We start from the raw sequence: 20,119 nt of genomic DNA, 5'->3' as shown, positions 1-20,119 counted from the left end.
TCTACATTGCCCACCTTATCATGAAGGGATTCTCATCTAGATCAAGGGAGGTCATAGTCTCCCTATACTCATCACTCATCAGACCAATGATTGAGTACAATGCCCCATTTGGAATGTATCTGACCCGACACTTGCAGCAGCTGGAGAGGCCACAAAAGTTCCTCACCAAAAGGATAAAGGGTCTCAAACATCTGTCCTATGCTGCCCGACTGAAAGAACTCCAGCTCTATTCAGTCGCTTACCGCTTGCTCAGAGGTGACCTTTGCCTAACATACAAGGCCATGTCAAACCCAGCTTTGATGAATATGCTTCACCTCAAAAAATCTAGATCCGTCAGAGCCACAAGGATGGGAGACTTAAACCTTGACACGGCTATTAATAGGACGTGCTGGAGGGATAGATTCATCACCCAAAGACTCCCTATGCTGTGGAATAAAATCCCGGTATATGTGAGGCAGAGCACCTCGCTGGCCTTGTTCAAGAGAAATCTTGACCAATGGATGGGAGATCGCAGATATACCCCAGGGATTACCTCAGTGTCACTGCTCGACAGAGGCACAGCAAAATAATGGGTATAGTTCCTCATACTAAAGGGGTGGCGTAAGCCACAAAACTATGGGCTAGGCTTGTAAATGCCCTCGGGCAGATAGCCTAGTATGAACCTATGAACCAAACCTCATTTATCACAGATCCAGAACTATAACTTGTAGTCACACACCTCAATAAAAGTGCCCAGCAAATCATTCTTGAACTGACAGTCTATGTACACAGATGCTTTAGTAACATAGATATAGAATAGTAAACATCATAAGCAAAACAGGACAGAAAAAGAAGAGAAACAAAAAAAAAAAATTCAGAGGGAAGTCTCCTTACACCCCCATATGTGAGACTCTGTCCCCACACCTCTTTCTTTATATTCAGACTCTTGAGGACACTTCTTTCAGGTTTTCCCGGTTAGGGGGGGTCGCCACAGTGGATCATCTTTCTGCTCATGATTGGCAGTGGAGTTTTTCAGTGTCGAGTTGCCATCCCTCAGCCCAACCTTCCACAGAAGGCACGCACACAAACACACGCATGCACTCACACCTAGGACCAATTTAGAGTGTCCAATCCACCTACAGCATGTATTTGGTATGTGGGAGGAAACCAGACACTCTTGAAGACACTAATACAGTAAAAAAAAAAAAATACAGTGCTACTGATTTCTTCTTTTTTTCTTAGTGGCTGCAAGCTTAGAAACGGGCAAAACACTTTAACTGCAGAATAAGTATCCTCTCTAACATGGATATAGAGCAACACATGAACAAACTGCTGACTTGAGCAATTATACCTGAGCAGCTCTGGTACAAGCAGTTACATACCAAGTGAGTGTAACCCAGTTCCAACAGTAGTACTGTTAGTACAGCTGAACAATGTTAAGGCAGATTACAAAGGGTGCCTTTAGACAGTCCTACTGCCCTCTCCACCAAGACTGCACTGTCTGAAGCTTTGTCAATTCATTTGTATAGCCAAATAAACGTTAGCACATTTAGTCTTGTACTAGGCTAATACCATTCCACTTCCCTAATTAAATGTGTTAACAAGGAGCCTGCAGTCTCTTAACTTTAAGATAAAGCCTCTGCTTTTTTCACAACTGTTTTGGTGACTGACTATTCATTGTGGTAGGCTCTACAATATAAAGTAAGCTAACACTCTCATTATAGCAATTTATCTCCAAAATCCATTTCTTGAGAATTCTTGTTGCTTATCATTTCATGTATTGGAAAAGTGACTGCTAGATTAGTAACTTTAAAGCTTAAGCTTTTTCGTACTACCATCCTTCATCATATTGATCTATTGTAATCTTTCTTTGTGTCTTTTCTTCTCTCTTCTTTCCTGCGTTATATTTCTTAGCCTTTTTTCTGGGAGCCTGCCTGTTTGTGTGATTACCAATGATAAGATTTTTTCTTCTGTCTACTACTGTTAAAGTGTATTTCATTACCTTTCATCTACAGATAAGACCACACTGTATCCCTTGCTTTAATGGTTGTGTATTGAGATCATGTTTATTATGTGCATTTTTGTGTTTGTATGGAAATGTTAATGTATTGTATATTTCTGTGGAATACTTCTCCCCATACCTCTGATGAAAATGGATTATACCAAGTTAGAATTTCTTGATTGACAAAGATAAATAAAAACATACCTCTTCTTATAACACTAATTTTAAAAGCTGATTTGCCTCCGTATTGTACAAAGCCAGAAATTATTTGATAGACTTGATAGTGCCTCATTTAACAAAGAAAAAGCCCCATCCGTACAGGTGATCGTACAGCAAAGAGGATAAATGTGCTAAATGACCCAAGTAAGACATGCATTAGTCTTGAAAGGCCAAGGTTTAGTCTGCAGTAAGTTTATCTAGATAAATCTACTCTACAGAATTTTTAATAGCTTATCTGGTGGCATCCAGTAACAGCTGGAGGTATATCCAGGATGGGACAATAATTTCTGGTGAAAACTGTACCATAATACATTGAGGTCAAAGCATTCCAGATTGTAAGAAAGATCAGTTTGCTTAGCCTGTTTGTTTGAATCTGCTGTATTAGATGGTTAGAAGTGAAACAGACCAAAATGGAGAACATTACTTTCTTTTATGAGAGGCCTCTGATTAGTGCAAGGCATACTGAGACATTATTTTTAGCTTGTCCTGTAAAAGATGTACCATTGTCTGCTTTTACTCAAAACCTTGCCTTCACTTCTTACGAAACTCGTCATTGTGCTAACATTCCCAACACAGGACAAGTCTAGTCATTTAGAAATGAAAGTACTCTTACTGAGATATCATTTCAGTGCTGTGCAATACAGAAGCATTTACACCCTCAAGTCTTTTTACTTATGGGAAAAGATCCTTTGGTCTACATGGTTCAGCCAAATGATTTACCATGCATATTTTATCTGAAATGTACTATGCTGTTTTTCCTCAGACTTCATAATTTTTATGCATTTTGTAAAAGAAAAACACTTCAAAGACCAATGCACGTTAGGTTCAAGCAAGGCACCCTTTATTACTTGCAGCAAGGAGACAAAGCATGTAGGTACAGGATTTGTCTGGCTCTTTGATGATCAATATGCTGTTATTATACAGTTCTCTTCATGTCACACAGAAAATGTTACTATTCTATTGCTGACGTAGTTGGACACAACTTTCTGTATGTTTCACAGAAAATGTTACCAGACTTATTGCTGACTTTATTGGATTATTTGCTGTCTTGCAAAAACATTTTGAGAAAAACAACCTGGCCTTGTGCTTATTTTAGCCCACCTTAACTTTTCAATTCTTCAATTGTACAGTTCTAATACATTTGTTACATTTTGTCTAGATTCAAGGCACATTTCTAGCTTTAGTACAAGTAATGCTGACTATGGTTTATACTTTCAAGCATCTATTGTTTTCTTTATCAAAGCTTCCAGCAGCTGCATATTTTCTCATGGTATAAGCCAAAATTAAATATCTCTTTGTTAAGTATCATGACATTAGCAGAAATGAAATGTCTCTTGTTAAGTTTCTAATAGCTGTGCAGATTCATGCAGTGTTAACAGAATAAATGTATTAACCCTCGAATGCACTAAGCATGCATATTACTATTATATATTTTTCTAACACATTTATTTAACATTTGTTAACTGGGTTAATCTGAGTGGGTGAGATGCCCCTTTTCAGCATAGACCTGAGGAGAAAAGCTCCATTACAAAAATTTAGCAATACAGTGAGTAATACAAAAATTAAGGGAAAGTGTGATTAGTCATTATACAGAGCTGCTAAACAAAAATACATAGTACAACGAAAAGACATGCAAGTTAATCATAAGAACATTTTACACACTATGAATGACATGGATTTAAAAACAATGTATGTCATGAGAGAAGACAGAAGGACAGTTGTAGCATTGATATGTAGTAAGAAGACTCAGAAACTTGAGAGAAGGAAATTTAGTGGTGAAGGAAGGAAGACTGGAGTGAAGTTAGTGGTGCAGGATCTAAGCTTTCATTTACTCAATTATTTTGTGTATTGGGAGAGAGGTTATGTGGTACTGGTTTATGCTGTTCTTCATCCAACCATCCACACACATTTTTTTCCACTTTGAACATGGTGTTAGGTTGTCATGTCATGTCAACAGTATCACTATAGAGTCAGTATTTATATCACTTGCTGAGTTAACCCTTCAATGGTTTTTCCTTCCATACCCCCCCCCCCCCCACACACACACACACACATCTATGAGCTCAAACACACTCATGGACAATTTAGTGTGTCCATTCCACATAATTGGGATGTGGGAGAAAACTGGAGCACCTGTAGAATACCTACACAAACACAAGGCGGACATGCAGACTCTAAACAGAATGCACCCAAGCTGAGATTCAAACCAGATAACTTCTTGCTGTGAGGCAAAAATGCAACCCACTGCACCAGTGTGCTGCCCTTTCACATTCCTTGATGGTTACTTAAATGTCTGACTATTGCTGCTGCTGCTGTGTGAGCTGCATTTAATTTCTGTGGCTGTCATTGGTTTATCTGATCTCTGAAACATTCCACAACATATGATTTTGGCAGTTTTACACCATGATGCTTCGCAGTATTGCTATTTGCACTACACACCTATGTGAAACCAGCGTTACGTTATATCTTCCAGATTATTCCTTTATGCTATGTTTATGAAAATTATTCATCACTACTTCGAACTTTTGTCCCCATGCTTATTTGCAAAAGTCAGAATTTCAGAGTAGTCAGAGCTTCTTGGATATTATGCTGGTCATATAATGAAGGTGTTAGGATGTACTACATAGAACTGAACAGCAACAAATTTGTGCAATACGATTGTTCATATTTTCCATAATCAGTGCAAGCAAGGATATCTCATTTGCTGTTTCTCCTTTTGTTAACATGATAGCATAAACAAAGGCATATGCTAACATTGTTCATGGTATGTTAGAAAGTACAAAACAATGATTTCTTTATAAACACATCATCTCCAATGTACTGAACTGAATTTTTTCCTGGAAATCATTTTAGCATTAGAAATTAGTTTATTTTCTAGTTAAAACAACAACATCAGAAATTTATTGCATGGATGATATTTTAAATACACTGCATAAATGTAATTGTTGTTCACTTGCAAGCTATATAGAAAAAAAGGTATATGAGTGAAGTGGTTGTGTCATAAAAACACGGGCCAGAGTAGTAACTGCTGTCATGGCAACTGACTTAAATGTTTTTACTATGAAAAAAGCTTACTCTCTTCATATGTTGAGGAAGGGGGATATTGTCTCAATAAATACTAGTACAGCATGCATTTTCTGCAGTGTGAGTGTATTTGTGATATAGTTTATTTTTTTTTTCATTTCTTAGATATATATTGTGATTGGCATAGCAATTGTGACAAGTACTCTAGCATACTGTGATGTCATGTCATTTTAGACTCCAGTGTAAGTGGCCAAACCATATGTGTGAATGATTAATGCAATTTTGAGGCTGGTTGCAGGGACTGATAACCCTATGCTATAGTATGAAGTATTACACTTCTATCTAAATTTATATATATATATATATATATATATATATATATATATATATATATATATATATATATATATACATATACACACCCACAGACACAGACACACATACATACATACATACATTAGCACTTTCATTTTTTTTAATATTTAAAGAACTTCAGAAACACATATTGTGGTAAAAAAACAAGTTTAAATACACGAATACATACACTATGACATCATTAAGTTTTAAATGTCCCCAACTAATCAAAATAATCATCTCATAAACTATTAGTTATTTACATATAATACCATTTTCAACACATAAGTGTTGCTGACATATTTATTGTCTAAAATCTAAATAATTTTACTCTTAAGTATACATTTAATGTTAATACTTTCATTCAGTGCAAGCTGCTGAACTGCTTGGAGTAACACTTACCACTTAACTTTGTTGCATTCAAGAATATTGTTACAACTTTCCATAAACAGTCTTTGATCCACTGACTCTGATACAAAGAAGCTACATTTTCTAAAATTAGAACACTGCGAGGCATGCTTTGCCAAAGCATTATTGTGGTCCTTCTTCCTAATGGCACAGAGTTCATAAATCCTTTGGGACAACATCCTGATCATGTTCCCAACATAAAACCTAATGCAGCTACAGCAGCAATCAAGATAAACCACACCCTCAATTTTACAATTATAATGATGTTTTGATATTTTTTATTAATATGTGCAAGATAAACACTGCAAGTCTCCTGGATAAACTTGCAATATCCATGGTTTTGACAGCAAAATGTTACCACACTTCGAAAACAATACTAGTAAAAGTCCCATTGAATTTTTCTAACATCCCTTTAAGGTTGTAACTTCTTTTGTAAATAAACATAGACTGTTCATCTAACACCTTGGTTAACTCTTGATTCCCTAGAATAACTTTCCAGTTAAGAATATCTTGAATCTCCAGGGAGTTAGTGCTAATGGCTAAAGGTGGATGTTGGATTTTAATAGCCAACATCCACCTTTCATGAAATGGAATATTTTTTCTGGACAGGCTTGGACTGAATAAGTTAATAAGCAAGGATCAGAGATTTCTTACATGAATTAGAGGGTTTGGTTAATATGGTTACAGTTGGAAATTACCCTGCAGTGAGATTAAATGACATTAAACATGAAATTATTCGAGCTAGGAGTAAAAGTTGCTCCCATCTTACTAAGTGGTTTTGTTCCTAAGGGTAAAGATAGTCATCCAGGTGATTTTTCTAGAAGCCATACCTTTCCTGTTACCATTAGGATGTTCCCACAGGAAGTTATCCCAAAGGATTTATGAACACTGTGCAGCCATTAGGAAGAAGGATCATAATAATGCTTTGGCAAAGCGTGCCTCGTAGTGTTCTTCTGAAGAAGTTCCACTTTATTAAAAAGGAATAAAAGCACTAAAATGATTGTGTGGTTCTTTACCGCAATTTGAGCCATTGTGCAAAGTTTTTTGTTCTAAGTTTAGTGTTTTTTGCCTAGTTGTTTTAAGTGATATTGTGTGTGTGTATGTGTGTATATATATATATATATATATATATATATATATTGTGTGTGTGCGCGCGCGCCAACAAAGATACTTATGTATATGTATGCATATGTCTGGTTGTCTTCCTCTTTCTAGTGGAAATAACTGAAAATAGATTTTGTCACGTCTGATATACTTTTAGACCTTACTAAAATGCCATTTGTTGGCTGCCTGCATTTTTCACTTTTATTAAACAACCTATACTAAGTTTGTTTGTCTTTTTCGGCTTTTCCCGGTTTGGGGTCGCCACAGCGGCACTCTAGTCTGCTAATGATTGGCAGTAGATTTTTATGGTGCCGAGTTGCCAGCCCAATGCCCAACCTTCAGCAAAGGCACGCACATTCATGCATGTCTTTCGGAGGCCACTCGACCGCGGGGAGGACATGCAGACTCCATTCAAAAGACACTCCAGCCGAGAATCAAACAGGAGAACCTCTTGCTGTGTTGCAACAATGCTACCACTGTACCATCGTGGCTTCTCTTAATTAAATTTGGCAAATCTCTTAGAATGTATACATACTATCTAATTTCAATGATATATCATGTAAAATAACCATAAACATTTGATAATCAGTTTGATTTAGTACACTAAGTAAAATGTGCAGTTTACTTAGTATAAATAACCTATACTAAGTAATCCGCAAATTTTACTTAGTGCACCAAATCAAACTGATTATCAAAGGTTTATGGTTATTTTACATGATATATCATTGAAATTAGATAGTATGTATACCTTCTAAGAGATTTGCCAGATTTAATCTAGTAATTGTGATTCTAATATTAAGCAATGGCAATATTTTTCCTGGTTCTTTTTCTCTGAATATATTCACTGTTATGTAATCAACATTCATACTTATGATTAACTGAATAACCCAGTCAGCTTGTTACAGTAGTGAAGATCCTTGTGTTTATGGTTGGACCATATACTTTAATTTAAATATCACACAGAAACTATCATTTATGTGATTTTAATATAAACTGATATAATCCTTGGGAATTAATCAGTAATGCCATGATCTTTGAGTATTACTAATGCCAGGTTTATAAGTCACCATCCTTGTTACTGCAATGAACTCTTGGAATACCAGTCTCCTGTAATCTACAACTAGTAAAAAATATGTGGATTTTGTTCACTATCTGGTTCCTTTAAACATAACTGCTTGCCTTTGCCAAATGACATCTGATTTCTAGAACTGTTAGAGCCACTAAACTTATAATTTTACTTTATAAGTACTATCCTACTCTGCATATTAGCTATATAATGCAACTTGGGTCCTTGGAAACTAATGCAAATTATAGCTTCCTTTGCAAAATTACTTTAAAGATTGCTCAAAACTTCCATTCCAGTAAGGTCCTCGCTTATGCCAGGAATTTTATTTATTTATTTATTTATTTTTCCCAGGTTTGTCTGACTGGATTTAGTCATTAAAAAAAAATATTCAATGGAGGTCTAAGGAGAACAGCACCAATGCACTACAAACCTTTTTAAACCGAAATTCAGTAATATACATTAGCAATTACACATTTATTTACTAATTACATTGCATCCATATGAAATAGAGGCAACAATTACAGTATAAAATATACTTTAGCAGATCAAAATATAATTCCAGCAGTAACCAGGTACCTCTGCAAAAACACAAAACAAATCCAAAGAATAAAAGCAGGCAGAGGCAAGGCTCCAGTTTCTTCAGCTGATTTATTACAAGACACACAAGCGCTTCCACCACAAGGCTTCTTCAGGTGTATAAAAAGCAACACTCAACACACCCATTCTTATACTAAGCATTAGCTAGTCACATGATTAAAAAGAGAAAACTCTTAAAGGCACAAAGAACAATTGTATTCAGCCCACAATAAAATGCAAGGTAAAATATATAAAAAATGTCATTGCAAAAACCACATTTCATAAAAGCAATATTACAAAAAATGCATATTACAAATACATATAAACCACATAAATATAACAGATTCTACCTATGTAGTGGTCTATTTTTCAGGATGGGTCTCAATGGTACATGGTCATTAAGACCATGTCCTGTGTTAGCTCTTAATCTCACAATCCATTTAGCCTCCAGGTTCTCAGTTTGAACTCTGGTGTCACCACCCCTCAAGTTCTCATAACATTTACCTAATACCATAAATGTAAAGGTGTGTTGATCATTTGTTTCTTTAATGTGTTTTGCTAAAGCATTGAACATACTACCCACTACCCTTCTTAATATGGTATAGGTGTTCCCTGATCCTATCCGTTAATAGTCTATCGGTCTTTCCCACATAGAATTTACTGCATACTTTGCAAGTAGCAAGGTAAACCACATGTGAAGTATCACACCTTGCACTGGTTCTTAGTGTATAACTTACACCAGTGTCTGAATGCAGAAACTCCATATCTTGATTTATAAATTTACAGAACTGGCACCTAGTGCACAGTTTAGTCCCTGGTGTATCCTCATTCCTGATTTGGTCTCTGGGATTGCAAAGTCGTCGCCTTAGTGACTTCTTATTTTTGAAAGTAAACTGTGGATGTGTTCCTATCAGGTTGCTAACTTGTTTATCAGATGTCAAGATATTCCAATGCTTGCCTATGATGTCTGTGTAGTATCTTATATTTCTAGAATGGCTAAAACACATTTTAAGTGGTTGTGAGATTTGTTTCTGTTGACCCCCATTGCATATATCACACTATACCTGTTCAGAGAAATAGGGCCTGGCTCTACTGTGTTTAAAGTATCTGACTGTCCTGATACTTTGATTGACAAGTTTCTGGTCATAGCCCCTCTCTGTTAGTTCTATGTTTATCTTGTTTAGTTGTTCCATAAAATCTGTTTCTCTAGCATTCAATCTAGAGGCCCTGTAAGCTTGATTCTGTGCAACATTCCTAAAAATGTATTGAGGGTGCATGCTGTCTTTGTTATATTTATGTGGTTTATATGTATTTGTAATATGCATGCATGGTGAAAGCACTTGTGTGTTTTGTAATAAATCAGCTGAAGAAACTGGAGCCTTGCCTCTGCCTGCTTTTATTCTTTGGATACTTTAGCAGATGTTGAACATTGAATATTTGAAGAGGTACATTAATGAGTTAGTCAAATGGATAAAAGATCACAATCAATGCTTACAAATTCACATACATGTATGTGAGGCAGAAAATGTTGCTGTTGTAGTAAAGGGGTACGGTATAAAGCAGGTTCATAGATAATTTTATATATAGTTATCGTAAGGTTTATAAGAATTATAGAGGTGGAGTGAACATTTTTACAAACTTTGTATACAGCTAGGAGATGTTAGTAAAATTGTTCAAGTATTGGTAAATACTGGCTGTGCATCATAGGATTATGAATTGAGAAATGTTTTCATGATATGGCAAGCTGAAGGAATGAACTGTAGTACTTGGAATGTCATGCTTTTTTGTATTTTCTGCTTTTTGTCCATTTATCAGTTTGCATTTTTTTTTAGTTTGTTCTGGGGCCTTAGTCTTGTAGTTTCATTTGGAGTTGTGTGAAGACTGTGTATTATTGCAAGATTTTAACATTATTTTTTTATACATCATACTGCACTACTATGGGTGTTCCTTTGGTGAAGTTTGTGCGTTAGGCCCGGCAAGCCAGCATGTAAAACTCTACTGTCAATCATTAGCGGACCAGAGTTCTGCTGTGGCGACCCCTAACTGGGAAAAGCCGAAAGACACAATACTGCACTACTATATTTATCAGTAGAATTGCATGTAAAAAGTATCTTTTTCATATTTTGAACCTAGTCTGGACAGTCATATAGCTTTATTTAAGGTTGAAGCAGGACTGTGATTTACTGCCAGATTTGAGGCTTATTGAGTCATTTATTACAGCATTACTGGTAAATTTATGCATGGCCTGGTGCTATAGTTTGAATCTGTGGTACAGCTGTAGTAGTGGAAGCATTTTGAATTCTGCTCCAGGATTTGCCCTTCAGTAATTTTATAGCTATATATAATTGTTTAAAGTTGCAATACAGTCCCTTTCTGTTTATCTTCCTACTGTTTTTCCCCTTTCTTGAGTTTATCCCAATCCTCACTGAGGTATTAAGCTAAAAAATTTAACAGGACTTGAGCTGCAGTATTGGGTTTAATTGATTGGCTCCCTCTCTAGCAAGTTTACTATATTTAGGACAGAGCTTCATCCACCAAGGGTCTTTTGTTCAAGACACTGAGGTGTGTGAGATACAAATGTTTCAATTCTGCTTAAATATTTTACGTTGCAATTTTTATATTTCTCTGCTTTTTTTCCATTTATCTGATTACATTTTTTTTTAGTTTGTTCTGGTACCTTAGCCTCATGGCTTCATTTGTAGCTGTGTGAAGATTGTGTATTACTGCAAGATTTCATCATAGTTTAAACATTATACTATAATTCTGTTTCCATAAGTAAAATTACCTGCAAAAGGTAGCTTTTCTGTATTTTGAACCCAGTTTGGACAACCTTGTAGCTTCTTTCATTTTCGGACAGGATTGTGATCTGCTACCAGATTTGAACCTCATTTAGTCATTTATTACTACATTACTGCTAAATTTCTACATGGGCTGGTGCTTAAGTATGCTGTAGGATTGCTGCAGTGGCACTATTGTGAACTCTGCACTAGGATTTATGCTTCAGTATTTTTATAGCTGTATATGCCTGGTCAAATTTGTATTCCAGTAAACTGGTGCCTTAATCTGAGATGCAAGTGCAGTTGTGGCAGTATTGTGAATTCTGCTAGAGGAGTTCTGCTTAAGCACTTTTTATAACTGCACATACCTACTAAAAGTTGCATTACAGTACATTTCTGTTTACCTTGTTACTGTTTTCCCCTGTTCTTTGAATCTGCTCCAACCTCCACTGAAACATTAATCTAAATGTTTCTAAAAATTTTTACCACAGGACTTGAACTCTGGTATTGGTTTTACCTGATTTAGTTCCCTCTCTAGCAAGTGTGTTATATTTAGCACAATGCTACATCCACCAAAGGTCATTTGTTCAAGACTCTGAGAGGTGTGAGTGAAATGCAGGCTTTTCTTCAAAAAAGAGGAAAAAACGTTTTATTTAAATTCATTTTAGGTATTATTTTAAGTTGCACTTAGTGACCTCTGTGGTGATATGGTTTGCACTTGTCTGCTTTTTGTCCATTTATCTCTTTACATTTTTAGTTTGTTTTGGGACTTTAGTCTTTTAGCTTAATTTGTAATTGTGTAAAGATTAAGCATTACTGCACGGTTTTAGCATTGTTTATACAATATACTACGCATCTATTTTAAAAGAAAAACTACCTGCAAAATGTAATGCTTTTTGTATTTTGAAACCAGTCTGGACTATCTTGTAACTTCTTTCACAGTTGTGACAGGATCATAATCTGCTGTCAGATTTGAGCCTCACTTAGTTATTACAGTATTACTGATTCATTTCTGCATTGTGTAGTTACTTTGTCTATGGTATTATGGTAGTAGAGGCAGTATTGTGAATTCTGTTCCTAAATGTGTGCTTCATTACTTTTTGTGCTGTATATACTTGCTTAAAGTTGCATTAAGGTACCAGTCTTTTTACCTTGTTACTAGTATTTCTCCTGTTTGAGTCTTCCCCAACTGCAAGTGAGCTATTAAGCTAGACGTTTCTAAAGTTTTTACCAAAGGACTTGAGCTCTAGTATTTGCTTTAATTGATTGGATCCCTCACTAGCAAGTTTGCTATATTTAGCACAGTGATATAGCCACACAGGATCATTTGCTCATAACTCTGTGAGGTGAGAGATACAAGCTTTTCATCAAAATGGAATTAAAAAGTGTTTAAATAATGCTTAAATATTTTAAGATGCACTTATAATGACTGGTGTGGTGATACATTTTTATACTTCTCTGATTTTTGTCCATTTAACCGTTTGCTTTTTTCAGTTTGTTCTGGGACCTTAGCCTTCTAGCTTTATTTGTAGTTGTGTGTGGGTTGTATATTACTGAAAGATTTTAGCCTTGTTTGTACATTATACTACACTTCTGTTTCCAAAAGTAGAACTACATGTATAAGGTGTTTTGTATTCTGAACCCAGTCTGAACAATCTTTTAGATGCTTTCACATTCATGAAAGGACTGTGATCTGCTGTCAGATTTGAGCCATCTTTTAGTCATTTATTACAACAGTATTGGTACATTGCTGCATGGTCTAGTGCCTTAGTCTGTGGTAGGATTGCTGTAGTAGAAGTATTGTGAATTCTGTTTCAGGATTTGTGTTTAAATAGTTCTTATAGCTGTTCATACCTGCTTAAAATTGTATTCCAGTAACCTGGTATATTAATCTGTGGTGGGGTAGCATTAGTGCCAGCACTGCAAATTATATTCCATGATGTGTGTTTTAGAACGTTTTATAGCTCCATATCCCTGCTTGAACTTGCATTTCGGGGTCTTTCTATTTACCTTGCTACTGTTTTTTTACGTTTTCTTTGAGTCTGCCCCAACCACCACTGAAGCATTAAGCTACAAGGTTCTGAAATTCTAACCATGGGACTTGAGTTTCACTATTGGCCTTAACTGATTGGATCCCTCTCTCACAAGTCTGCTTTATTTGGCACAGAGCTACATCTGCCCAAGTTATTTTGTTCAAGACTCTGAAAGGTGTTCGATTCAAGCTATCAAAAGGGAAGAAAAATATTTTAATTCTGCTTAAATATTTTAAGATGTATATACAGTGGGTTGTGTGTTGATGCTTTTTATATTTCTATTTTTGACCATTTAACTGATTGCTTTTTTCAGTTTGTTCTGGTACCACAGACTTGTAGCTTCATTTCTAGTTGCATGACAATTGTGTATTACTGCGAGGTTGTAGCACTCTTTATGCATTACACTGCACTTCTATTTCCATAGGCATAATTCCTTGCAAAATGTAGCCGTTTTTATTTTGAACCCAGTTTGGACATTCTTGTAGCGTTTTTCAAAGTTCTAGCAGATTTGAACCTAATTCCAATGTTCTTTTTCCCCCTCTTTCATTACTATTATCTGTTGTGTAACCTATTTAAGTGCTTTTTCACCCATTATTTTCAATATATCCATAGTTTTAAGTGGTCACCCAACAAAACAATTGAGGTTGAGCAAACCTCCGTTACTGCAAATTGTTTCCTGCTCATTTTCCCAGAGCTGCCATCTGCTTGGCACCCTAGTCAGACTCTGTGGGGGTCCTGAGTTTAATTCTGTTCCATTTTTAGCAGATGAGAGATTTATTGTATTGTTTTCCAATTCAGTTAACTGTTTAAAGTGATACTGCATTCTTTTTGCTTTATTTGTTGATCTCGCCTTTAAATCATTCTAAATGTCCCTAATACTTGAAATTGCCTTGAAAAGGTCGTTTTTGTAAAATTACACTTAAGCGATCTTAATTGTTATTGCATCAAGAGTTTAGCAGTACCCTATACTTTATTTTATTTTACATTTGTTAACCGGGAAAGTCCAACTGGGATAAGACCCATTTTCAGCAGAGGCCCAGTGAGAAAAGCTCCACATACAGATATTATACAAAACTTATACAAAACTTGCACAAGAAATTATACAAAAAAAATACAAGACTTACAGTACACCAGAAATTACATTCTTATCCAGCTAGACTAGCCCGGTCAACAAATGTAAAATAAAAATAAAATAAATAAAATAAAATGCTATTATATCTGAAATTTCTATTATACAATTATCTGATATAATTCCTTATTGTAGTTTACAGCCAGAAACATGTAGAAAGTAAATTTCATATATAAAACTTTCCTTAGAACTTAAACCTGTAACTTAGTGTGGCCATTTTGCAGAGAGAAGCATAGAACAGCTAGTGTGGAGATTAAACGGTCCACTGCTTTCAAATGTTAGCACCATCTAACCTTGTGCAATGCAAAACCCCAGTGACCAGCCAAGGAGACCTCTGTATAACCAAATCCGTGTCCTGCAGTATCCCACCTAAGTACAGTTCCAGACCACATGGATATGCAATTTCCAAATTTAACCATAGCCAGCTTGGTAGATATGGGCATCCTGTAACAATGGAATTGAGCTCACAGTCAGTCATTTAATCATTTGAAAAACAAGCACAGCATGTGACAGATGCATACACACAGTTTCACTGGAGGCAAAAAGTTTGAATACAAACAAGGATGTTAAGAACACACTACATCCACCACACTTGTGTCCACCACATACATAGGTCAACCTAAGCTGAAGCACTAAAATGCAATCTTGCCAAATCTCAGAGATCTCCTAAGCCTATAGACAGTAATGCCTATCCTCAGCAAATCTCTAAAGAACTCACCAAAAGGAACATCAACTGCCAAACATACTCCTACAACCAGTGGAGCCCCAAAAACAAAGCCCATAAGGCAAACCAACAAATTACCCAGGGCTCTTGTCAAAGCAGACTCCATTGTATGACACACAAATGCCCCACTTACCAGACTGAACAAGGAGAACATAATGGCTAGTTGCCTATCAGGAGCCAGGATCCACCAAGTTATGCACCCCTTCAAGTCACTACACTACAAGTACCAGTATGATTCTATCGTAGTCCATGTGGGTATTTAACCTGAGACATATTTCCCTGGACTATATGAACAGGGACATTACTGATCTCTGAAAATGTGTCTAAGGAAGGTATATGCCTTGCACTGAGCAACATTCTGCATTCACCAAGGATGACGTCACAGTCTGAACAGAAAATGATTGACGTCAATAATTGACTTATTTTCTGGTGTCTTTCCAGAGGGATCCAATATTTGTCATAATGGGAAGACATGGCTTCTGGATCACACTGCTTTGCAAAGGATGGCCTGTACTCATCTTCCCTAGGTTTCTGAATATTGTCTTAAATTTTATTCACCCCCTTAGAACCTTTTTTTTAAGCAATGCCAAATTGTCAAACCTACTGACATAGGAAATAGAATCCAAGGAAACCTAAAGGAGTTATTACTCAGGTGTCTAAACAAGAAACTCCGTACCCTACAAACTCTCTCTACTTTGGAGAATATAGGCATCTGTGCTGTTTATCAAGACATAGCTTAAGTATACAGAAACTGCTCCAGCAGTGCAAGCATTCAGGGTCTTCCACACATTTAGACCATCAGCTGCACAGGCACGGACAAAAGTTGTAGGAGTCCCAATCTATATTAACAACAAGCATAATTCTACTTTGGTTAAACAGGATGATGCCCTCGAATGTATCTGCAGGCAAAGCAACATAAATAGTCTCATACCATTTCCTAGCAGTTATAGGTTACTCTGTGTGCTTCTAGAAACCCATAACTTGTACCTACACCTATTGGAGGCACTCACCATTAAACCAAATACCCTATTCGTGGTAGACTTTAACTAGTCATCTATAGACTAGGAAACATACACAGCCTCATACTCACAGGCACAACAATTCCTGGATGTTAACACAAATTACCTTGACCAGATAGCGTGCACACCAAACAGAGGATCAAACACACTGGACATGATACTGAACAGTATTGGAGAGTGCTGCATCCACCCCTCCCAGTGTCACATGATTACTGGTGAGGTCAGAACACAAAGCTCTCACCTTCAAAATAAAAATAGCATGGTAACCCCAGCAAACCCTGTAACAATTAGTTACTATTCTAAAGCAAACTACACCGTACTAAAAAAAAAAAAGAAATTCAGTACCCTTCCCTACCCCAAGTTCACAACAACCAATGTGGAATTGAGAGACCCTGTTCAATCATGTAAATGGTTGTATATAGGCTGCTGTATCTACTAGCCTTAAGCCCAAAACAAACTCTAAAAACTAACTGCACTTATAGAATCCTAACCCTTAAGGGTATATAACAAAAGGAAAAAAAATTCTTGGCTAAAATCAGGAAGAGCAACGTCCATAATTATAGCAGCTTTCTTATTAACCTAAATGGAAACTAAGAGGACTAATAAAGCCAATATGAGATCAACATAGCCTCACAGGCTAAGGATAACTACATGGCCAGCAATGTCCAAAACAACAAAGGCAGCACACAGTGTGTCCAAATGCTGGTCAGTGGTGTCATCTTCATTGAGCAGAGTGACATAGCAAATTGGCTGACTGACGGATTCAGCTCACACATCACACCTCACCGTCACTTTTCCATGCCTCCCTCAATGAAATATCTGCTAGAATAAGTCTTCTCAACTATTAACAGGGAGCTGATCCTGGAAGTGCTTACTAAAGCCAAAAACACATTCTCAGTGGTCCCCAACAATATCCAGGGATGCCTTCTAAATAGCTGGAAACATGACCTATTAGGACCACTTTAGTAACTTTTCAGCTTCTTCTACTTTCGGCTTTTCCCGGTTAGGGGTCGCCACAGCAGAGCACCTGTCCACTCATGATTGGCAGTGGAGTTTTATGGTATCGAGTTACCAGCCCCGGTGCCCAACCTTCCACAGAAGGCACACACATGCACGCACTCATGCCTAGGGCCAATTTAGAGTGTCCGATCCACCTACAGCATGTCTTTGGGATGTGGAAGGAAACTGGAGCACCTGGAGGAAACCCACGTGACCATAGGGAGGACATGCAGAGTCCACACAGAAGGCACCCCCAGCTGAGGATCAAATCAGGGAACCTCTAACACCACCCCGGCTGCCCTACTTTAGTCACTTTTCAGCTATAGCCTCTAAATAGGCTTTCTACCACAAGAATGGAAGACTGCAACATTTATCCCACTTCTCAATTTTGAACCAGCAACTGACCCTAGAAACTACAGAACTGTTAGTCTGACTAGTCTAACATGCAAAGTCTTGGAATTGATTATCATGGAAATTAACAACAAAGATATATGCAACCTTCAGACACTGGATCCAGCCCATTTGGCTTTGTCAAGGGTAGATCATTCCTACTAAACCCAATGGACTTCTTTGAGAAGGTCAACAAGGCAATAAATGAGGGGAAAATGGAGCATTCAAACCTACCTGGACCTGGCTAAGGCACTTGATGCAACACCCACTTGGGTATAATTAACAAACTCACCAAACTGGATATAAACCCCTACCTAGTTCAAAGGATTGCCAGCTGGATGACGGACAGGACCCAGGAAGTCAGGATTAGTGATTCCACCTCCTCTAAGAGATTTATTGAGTGGGGTACCTCAGGGCTCCATGCTAGGACCATTCCTACTTGCCATCTACTTCTCAGAGGTAAATGCTAATGTCAAGGACCTTTGGCTGACCAAGTTCACAGATGACTGCAAATTGGGAGCTATCATAGATTCCCTCTATGGAACAAACATCTTACAAGAAGGCCTAACACAGACAAATGACTGGTGCCAAAGTTATGGACTAAAACTCAATACAAGAAATGCATTATAGTGTCTTTTTGGAAAACTGCCATATAGGCTAATTACTGCATTGCTAAGACACTCCTATGAGTTGACCCTGTAGCCAAGTATTTGGGAACATATGTAGACAGTAATCTGTCCTTTGACTAACGTGCCAAAGGTAGTAAGAAAATCACTCTGTCACCCAATTTATAAGTAAGGTCATGGCATTCAGGTCCAAGGAAGATAGAATACCACTTTAATCTTCCCTTATCAGACCTATCACTGAGTATAATGCCCCCATTAGCATGTACCTGATCAAACATTTGCAACAGTCGGAATGCCCACAAGGTTCCTTACCAGAAGAATCCAGGTTATAAACACATTGTCCATTAAGGATCACCTTAAAGCTCTCCCTCTCTATATACTCTGTCTCCTACAGATTACTGAGAGGCAACATATGCTTGTCATACAAGACATCCACAGATCCAGCTCTGATGAACCTTTTGCATATCCAAAAAACGAGTAGCATCATAATCACTTGTTCCAAGGGTTCATATTTTGCTTGTTACATAAATAAGACATGTTAGCAAGACAGATGCATGCCTGAGGATCCCATTGATCTGGAACAGACTTCCCATACATGTGAAGCATTCCATTCCTATACATATTTAAGTGTAATATTGGCCAATGGATAAAAAATCAAAAAGTCACCCCAGATTTAGTCCCCATGTTTGTGATAGAGACAGACAATTAAACCCAATCTAACAGCCCACCACATAACCTCTAAAATCTTCCTATCTAACATAACCCCTCCTAATGCCCATAATGCATAGGGACAAAACTGGGTTGGATTTCATGTTTTGGCTTATAAAGGCCCTGGTTGTTATTTCTATAGGTTCATATTTATATATTAGACTATCTAGTAGCTGATGTCAGAGTATTGTTAATAACCCACCCTCATTGTTTATACAGAAAACGATGCATATCTCACCTTTTTGTTAGCAAATCTACCTATGCTGATTTTTTTGAATGAGCATTGTGCTTTGCTTAATCACTGATGTGTAAATGCATGCCTTGCTATGTGCATTAGTTATTGTTTAATCACTGATGCCCTATTCCACATTTCTTTGTGGATTATATTTCCTAGTTGTCTTCACCATAAAATACTCTAAACACTGTAAATTATAATTCACATACTTCATATGCCTCTGGGCTATCTGTGGCTGAAAACCATCCTTGAGCCTGCTCATGTACCCAGTTAACAAGCAAGCAAATAAAAAGAAACAGCTCTCACCAATTAACTGATTCCACAGATGATGTAGTTATTAGTAAGCCTAGTAACCATTCCTATGAAATTTTCAAATTAGTTTGTTTGGAGTTGGCTGAGATGCCTACTAACAAACTAGCCATAGACCGAACCAAGATCAGTCTTATGCTGCCTGGCACCCAAAAAAATCTGAAATTTACTAACATTGTCATTAATACACTTGATACAGTCCTTCCATCGAATGCTCAACAAAAACGTCTGTGGATCATGCCATATCAGGATATTTCGTATAGTTCATAAAGATAATCACAAATTAATAAAGTGCATAGCCAGCTAAAGGTACCCTATAAGTTAACTAATTTTCTTATTATAGAAGTACAAAGAGACATTGCTATTAGTGATTTACTTCCAAGATTTAGAATACGGTCTACCAGTGACATCTTTACTTTCTTCCCATAGCACAACTCT

The sequence above is a fragment of the Protopterus annectens genome, chromosome 17.part0 (genome assembly GCF_019279795.1).
Source record: "Protopterus annectens isolate FY-2018-M chromosome 17.part0, PAN1.0, whole genome shotgun sequence".
Classification (NCBI taxonomy): domain Eukaryota; kingdom Metazoa; phylum Chordata; order Ceratodontiformes; family Protopteridae; genus Protopterus; species Protopterus annectens.
The sequence above is the reverse complement of the archived record's forward strand: the minus strand, read 5'-3'. Positions refer to the sequence as shown.